The sequence below is a fragment of the Venturia canescens genome, chromosome 11, assembly GCF_019457755.1.
Source record: "Venturia canescens isolate UGA chromosome 11, ASM1945775v1, whole genome shotgun sequence".
NCBI classification, from domain to species: domain Eukaryota; kingdom Metazoa; phylum Arthropoda; class Insecta; order Hymenoptera; family Ichneumonidae; genus Venturia; species Venturia canescens.
The window spans coordinates 16534638-16540525 of record NC_057431.1 but is presented as its reverse complement, the minus strand read 5'-3'; the positions used below and the strand labels follow the sequence as shown (position 1 = coordinate 16540525).

The 5888-nt window shown below is 32.5% G+C and overlaps 2 long non-coding RNA genes across 2 annotated transcripts; both read right to left on the bottom strand.

Annotated features, from left to right (window-relative positions):
* Window positions 1-574: 574 nt before the first annotated feature.
* LOC122418185 (uncharacterized) lies at window positions 575-1916 on the bottom strand. Its single transcript, XR_006262462.1, has 3 exons — window positions 1805-1916; window positions 738-1022; window positions 575-645 (listed from the first exon to the last, which is right to left on the bottom strand). It is a non-coding gene; the product is annotated as an uncharacterized lncRNA (long non-coding RNA).
* Window positions 1917-2445: 529 nt separating this feature from the next.
* Window positions 2446-3503, bottom strand: LOC122418186 (uncharacterized). The gene is made up of 3 exons (XR_006262463.1): window positions 3353-3503; window positions 2808-2951; window positions 2446-2640 (listed from the first exon to the last, which is right to left on the bottom strand). It is a non-coding gene; the product is annotated as an uncharacterized lncRNA (long non-coding RNA).
* Window positions 3504-5888: the final 2385 nt, after the last annotated feature.

Below are 5888 nucleotides of genomic sequence, written 5' to 3'. Positions count from 1 at the left end.
AGTACACCTCAGTGCATACAGCAATACAGCGATTGCTAGATATATATCTCACTGCATCCAGTAACTGAAAAAATTATATATACCGGCATAAATTCAGAAAGTTCTAACATGTGATGAAAGATTTAATTTGTGGTCCGTTAATCATTTCAGTATATTAATTTTTTTCTTTGAGTGTAGTTTAATTCAAAACGCAACAGAAAACATCCATCATGTTCCTAAAAGTTTTTGATTATTTTTCATTTTCAACGCGTGAAGTGAAAAATCATTCTGTGTGTTGAAGTTGATGAAATCTCTCCGTTCCTTATCGTTCCTCTGCTTTTTTTAGTCTTCTGCTTTAATACTTAAAACGAATAAACAATATATGTAGAAGAACTAAATTCATGGAAGTAATATATTTAGTTTGTAAATTTGAATTAAAAAATTATATTCAATTGAATATTCAATTGAAATTTTGATTTTGAACTTTTCTTGGGTCAATCGCTATTAGAGAAATCATTCCGCGATCAATTATTCTCAAGTAGTTTTTGGTAAATTAGATTGAGGAATGAGGAATTGCTGCTACAAATCAAAGCTGATTCTCTTTAGCCTCAACTTGATTTACTGACATTTCCTCCATAGAAATGCTGGCGCCTGTTAAATATTACACTGCAGATATAACAGAAATTATTTTGAAAAAATGTTTGTTAGCTGTTCAAATTTCATGAAAAAATCATAATGAAAAAATTGCTGCCCCTTACATCTTTTACTGGATTTTTCTTTTTTGAGCGCCGGAAGAAATCTGCGACGTGACATCAAAGTTGTTACGTAACCGTCGGTACAAGTTTGCTCAATCACTCGAGTTAGCCATTGACAGATTTCTGGATAAAAGCGCCCATGAATGATTCCAAAACTATCTTAGCTTCTCGTTCGGTAATAGCAATAGTTTCCGCAAGAGTCCTCGTCCCCATACCGTAAATCATACCGTAGCACAATTGTTTTGTTTTCTGACGCATGTTATCGTCGATCTGGACCGTTGAGAATGTCTTTTTAAATAAAAAAGTTGAATTATACAAACAATTATTTTTCATTTTTCCCTTATGATCAGTTGAAAAAATGGATTAAATCGAAATAACTCGTTTGGAAATACTTCAAAATAAAATTCTGGGAAATAAAAAAATGTTATTCTTTAATTTGATTTTCCGCACTTTTCTTACATATATCAAATTTTATGTGAAAAATGTTTCATTAAATACAAAAAAGTTCAATTATAGAAACAATTTTTTTTCATTTCTCCCTAATGTTCAGTTGAAAAAATGGATTTGAACTTTTTCGAAATAACTCATTTGGAAATACTTGAAAATGTATAATCTCGGGAAATAGAAAAATGTAATTATTCTTTAATTTGATTTTTCGCACTTTTCTTACATATATGAAATTTTATGTGAAAAATGTTTTTTTAAATACTGAAGTTGAATCATAGAAACAAATTTTTTTCATTTTTCCCGAATGGTCAGTTGAGAAAATGGAAAACCACGTTGAATCAAGAGACAAAATGAACACATCTTATCCTCCGCAACGTTGTACCATCGAAATGCAATATTTTTGAAAATATCACTTTTTTTTATGTAAAATTCAGTAGAAATGTGGCTCTTTTGAGAAATGTGCCAAGATCTTCATCCCAATTGACAATAAACAGCTGATAATATTAGATTTCCATTCATAGGAACAAATGCCATTCGAACACTAATTACATAGCTGTCGTCGTGAGAATTAAAGTGACGTTGTTTATTTAACAGAAAAAGGGATTTTTTTGACAGTTTTTTACCTGAATTTGCGTTACTCCTAGTTTTCGCTAAGACGATACTAGTCGATCTATGGAATTTTCACAGTGCTCCAAAACGGCTGTGCTGGTACTCATTTTTTTAGCCTTGCTTAATTCCAGAACCTAAAATTTATTTAAAGATAAATTTAAATCCACATTCAACGTAAAAATTGGATTTTTTTCCAACTAGAGAATATGCTATACTCTCTAATTGAATCATTTCTTCCTGAATTACTTGCGATAACTCTGGGAGGGATATGAGAATTACGCCCAAACCACTGAGATTCATACGGGCAAGCAAAGACAGAATTTTTTCAACATCTGTAAATTTTATTCAAATTCGGTATTCGAAAATGACAAAACAATTGTTTTGTCTTTTGCAGGGTCATTTGAATTGATATATTGTGCAAGGTAAAAATACTGCTTGATTTTATTACAAAACATAAAAAAAGTTGAAAAGTTTCCAACAATATTGAACTACATGCTTCCAATATAAGACTTTTTACATTTAATTGTAACAAAAATTGGCCTTCAGGAAAATTCTGCAATCTGCCAATTGAATAATGATTTAACTTTTGGTTTTAATGTTCTAGTATGTTTCTATGGAGAAATGATTAATAAAATGGTTACCAGGCCGTTGAAACATCGATCCGAATTGTCTGAATTCAATAATCAGTCTGCGGTTATTGGATCGAGAAACTTGCACGATTATGTCATTCTGCCGCAATTGTACAAAATCTTGTACATTTCCTTGAATGAAAAACAGCGAACTGTCAGGCTTGATGTGATTAGTATACGCATCAAAAGATCCGGCCTTTCTTCAATGGGTACCTTAGATTCTACAAAATATTTTTGTTAACTTTTGCAAGAAAATTGATGTTTACGATAGATTTGTTGGAATGACCATTCCAACCACCTACACAATGAATATCGGTATACGCTGCCAATAATAAATCATTGCACAGGACATTTGTATTGGAATAAATCACCGAAGTGTAATATTTACCTAGAATGAAGTCCAAGCCATCGATAACCAGGTGTGCGAGATGATCAAAATTAAGCAATTTTCTATGCCCTTCTTGATAAATAAACTGAATAAGGTATCTGAGCACGGAAACACCAATACTTGCCGATCATTGTAGATGTCAGCCTATAAATTCATGAGTTATTATTTGTTTAACACCACCAAAATTGTGATTTTAAAAATACTTTGCCACGATACATTTGTCAGGCCGGCTATTCCAACCAGCTACACAATGAATGTCAGCTTCCGATAAATCATTGCAAAGGACATTCATATATCATATTTAGAACATTCAATGTTGAGTACAGAATCAGAATTAGTGGATTAAGACCCTTTGGTATGATAAATATGAACAGAATCAGAATCAGCGGATTAGGACCTTTCGGTATGATATGATAGATTCTATTAAGTATTGAAAAGTTTTGAGGTTCAAAATTTTAGCCAATGATTTATTTTTGATTTTTTTCTCTAACTTTTGCAAATTTATATTTTATTGAATGAAGGCTAGTTATTGAATAAAATTGTACCTTTTTAACGTTGAGTGCGTATGAATCTGGGAACGAAATTGTGTATTTTCGATGTCGATCGATCAGCCGCATTGATTTTTCGAACGTACGAACACTTCTTTTCTCACCAAAATATCGCAATTGATTTTTCCTCAGACGAGTGGAAATGCACTTTTCGAAGTGTACATGAATTTCACAAATTGTTTTTTCATATGGAGTCTGATTCAGATTTTAGATCTGTTGATTGAGAACATTTTTGACGTAGAAGATGAGATGACCGTCGATGCCATTTTCTTCATTTTCAATATAATTTTTTTTTTCATCTGTCGTTTCATTCAAATAAATCTATGTTTAGAAACAGCTCACGATAGAATAGAACGACACAATTAACTGATCACTACGAATTCATCCAACACACGATACACACATCCCGATCTTCGCACTGTCAAAACAACATAACCCTTTTTCAAACTATCACGGTTATATAGCGACGAGGTGGAGGTGCTGGGTGACGTCAGTCCACGACACCGCCGTGAAGTTAGCCCCAGGGACATGAGGCCTTTGATGGTATTATATACAGACACGTCAAAAAATGTGTTTAGTAACTTGTGCATAATTTTAAGCCCATGTACGCCACTGATCATGCTGATTTTAGGCGCAATCGAAAGAGAATTTAATAATACAATGACTCATGAATTTCGTAATTGAACAAAATGACATGCCGATTTTACCCCCACCACCGCGAATCGTTACTAGACTCTACCGAGTCTCTTGTAAATATTGCGTTATTAAATAGAAGCCAAAAAGCCAGCATATTCGCATATAGTAGAGTGCAGCAGACTCACGTAATGCAGGCTTTTAATACTTGGCGTCGAGCCGCGTTGCCGCGTCTCTTAAATTTTTTTTTCATAATTTTTATCGATTACTCCCCATCATCATTTTATTCCGAAAAATAAGGCTCTCTCTGCGCGACCGTGACCATTAAAATCGAAAAGGATATGAATTAAGGTTCATGACAGAGAGCTTAGGTTTTACGGTTCAACATTTGCAAGTAAATAAAATAACTTGATTTATTTTGCGTAAAATAATCGCTCAATGTCATGCAATTTTACGCATTTGCATAAAATTATGAATCAACAACAAACGAGTTTTTTATATTATATATAATAATACTAACTTGGAAAAAGACACTCCCTTTGTCCTTGAAATTATTATACTTAACTCCTTAGAAAAGAAACTCCCCTTATCCTTGAAATTGAAAAAACGATCTTCGGTCTATCCTCTCAACCCCCCAAATCCTCAAATGGTTACTTCTGGATTCACGAGGAATTGAAACCGAGATATCGCGTCGCATAACATTCAATTTCCGGATCATTTTTTCATGGAATTTGAAATGAAAAAAAAACGTTGTCTTGGCTTATGTCTCGGACAATGAGGATTTTTTTCTGTAATCGTAGTTTCTTTTGCCTTTTTGGAACTAAAAAGTATGAGAGTATCTCGATCGTTAGCCGATATATGAATCGGCTTGTGACATCCAATTTATTTCACAATTAAAACTCGTTTTTTCACGAAATTGGAAGTGAAAAAACATTGCCTTGGTTTTTCTCCAGGGCAATAGAGATTTTTTCCTACAGCTATAGTAGTTTATTTTTCTTCTTCAAATTACATCTCATTAAATTCTGAATTCCTCTTTCTTTTCGGAGGAATTTGAATTTGGATCATTTTTCTCGAAAATGAAAGTAACAACAAAGTAATACGAAATACGGATCGCGAGTTGCTTAATAGATAACAAATAATACACAACAGATAATAGAATGTAGACGTTTAAGCGTCTTTGAGAAATGAAAAATCTTTGAACGCAAACCAATTTTGTTTTAGTTTTATTTGATTAATGAAATTGAATTCAATTCGATTGAACGAATACACAAATAGCGAAACATAAGTAATTAACATGCGAAAAAGAAAAATAAGAGAATTTTTTATTCAAGTGATAAATGAAAAATAAACCTTTTCCTCGATTATAATTATAAAATTTTTCACCGTAAATCAAGAGACGCAGAGGTGGATCGATGCAAATCACACGAAGAGGAAAAATTTTGAAATGAAAGTATATGATAAAATAATAATTGTACTGGGCTCAGTATACCCAAACTGTTACAATAGATCCTGAGCAAGGAAATATTTTAAAATAAATGATTTATCGCCCTCTTCGATACAAACAATTATTTACAAGAGATGAACAATCAAAATATCTTTTATAAACACCGTCTCTGCTTAGCGTATTAGTTAGTGCAATCAATTTGAATTTCCTGGATTTGGATTAAGTCCGATGATAGTGGAAGATTTTAAAATGATTAAAATTGTTTTTGTTTGTGTTTGGTTAAATAAAAATTCTACATATAAATATTTCCTTATTTATCATGGATAGTAAGTCTTTTCCCATTTTGGATTGTGCTTGTCTCTTCGCACAGCTCTTGGAATATACTTCAAACAGTGGTCGTCAAGTCGTCGCATATACGATTGAATGCCAAATCTTGTTTTGTGTCTTCGCATAAAT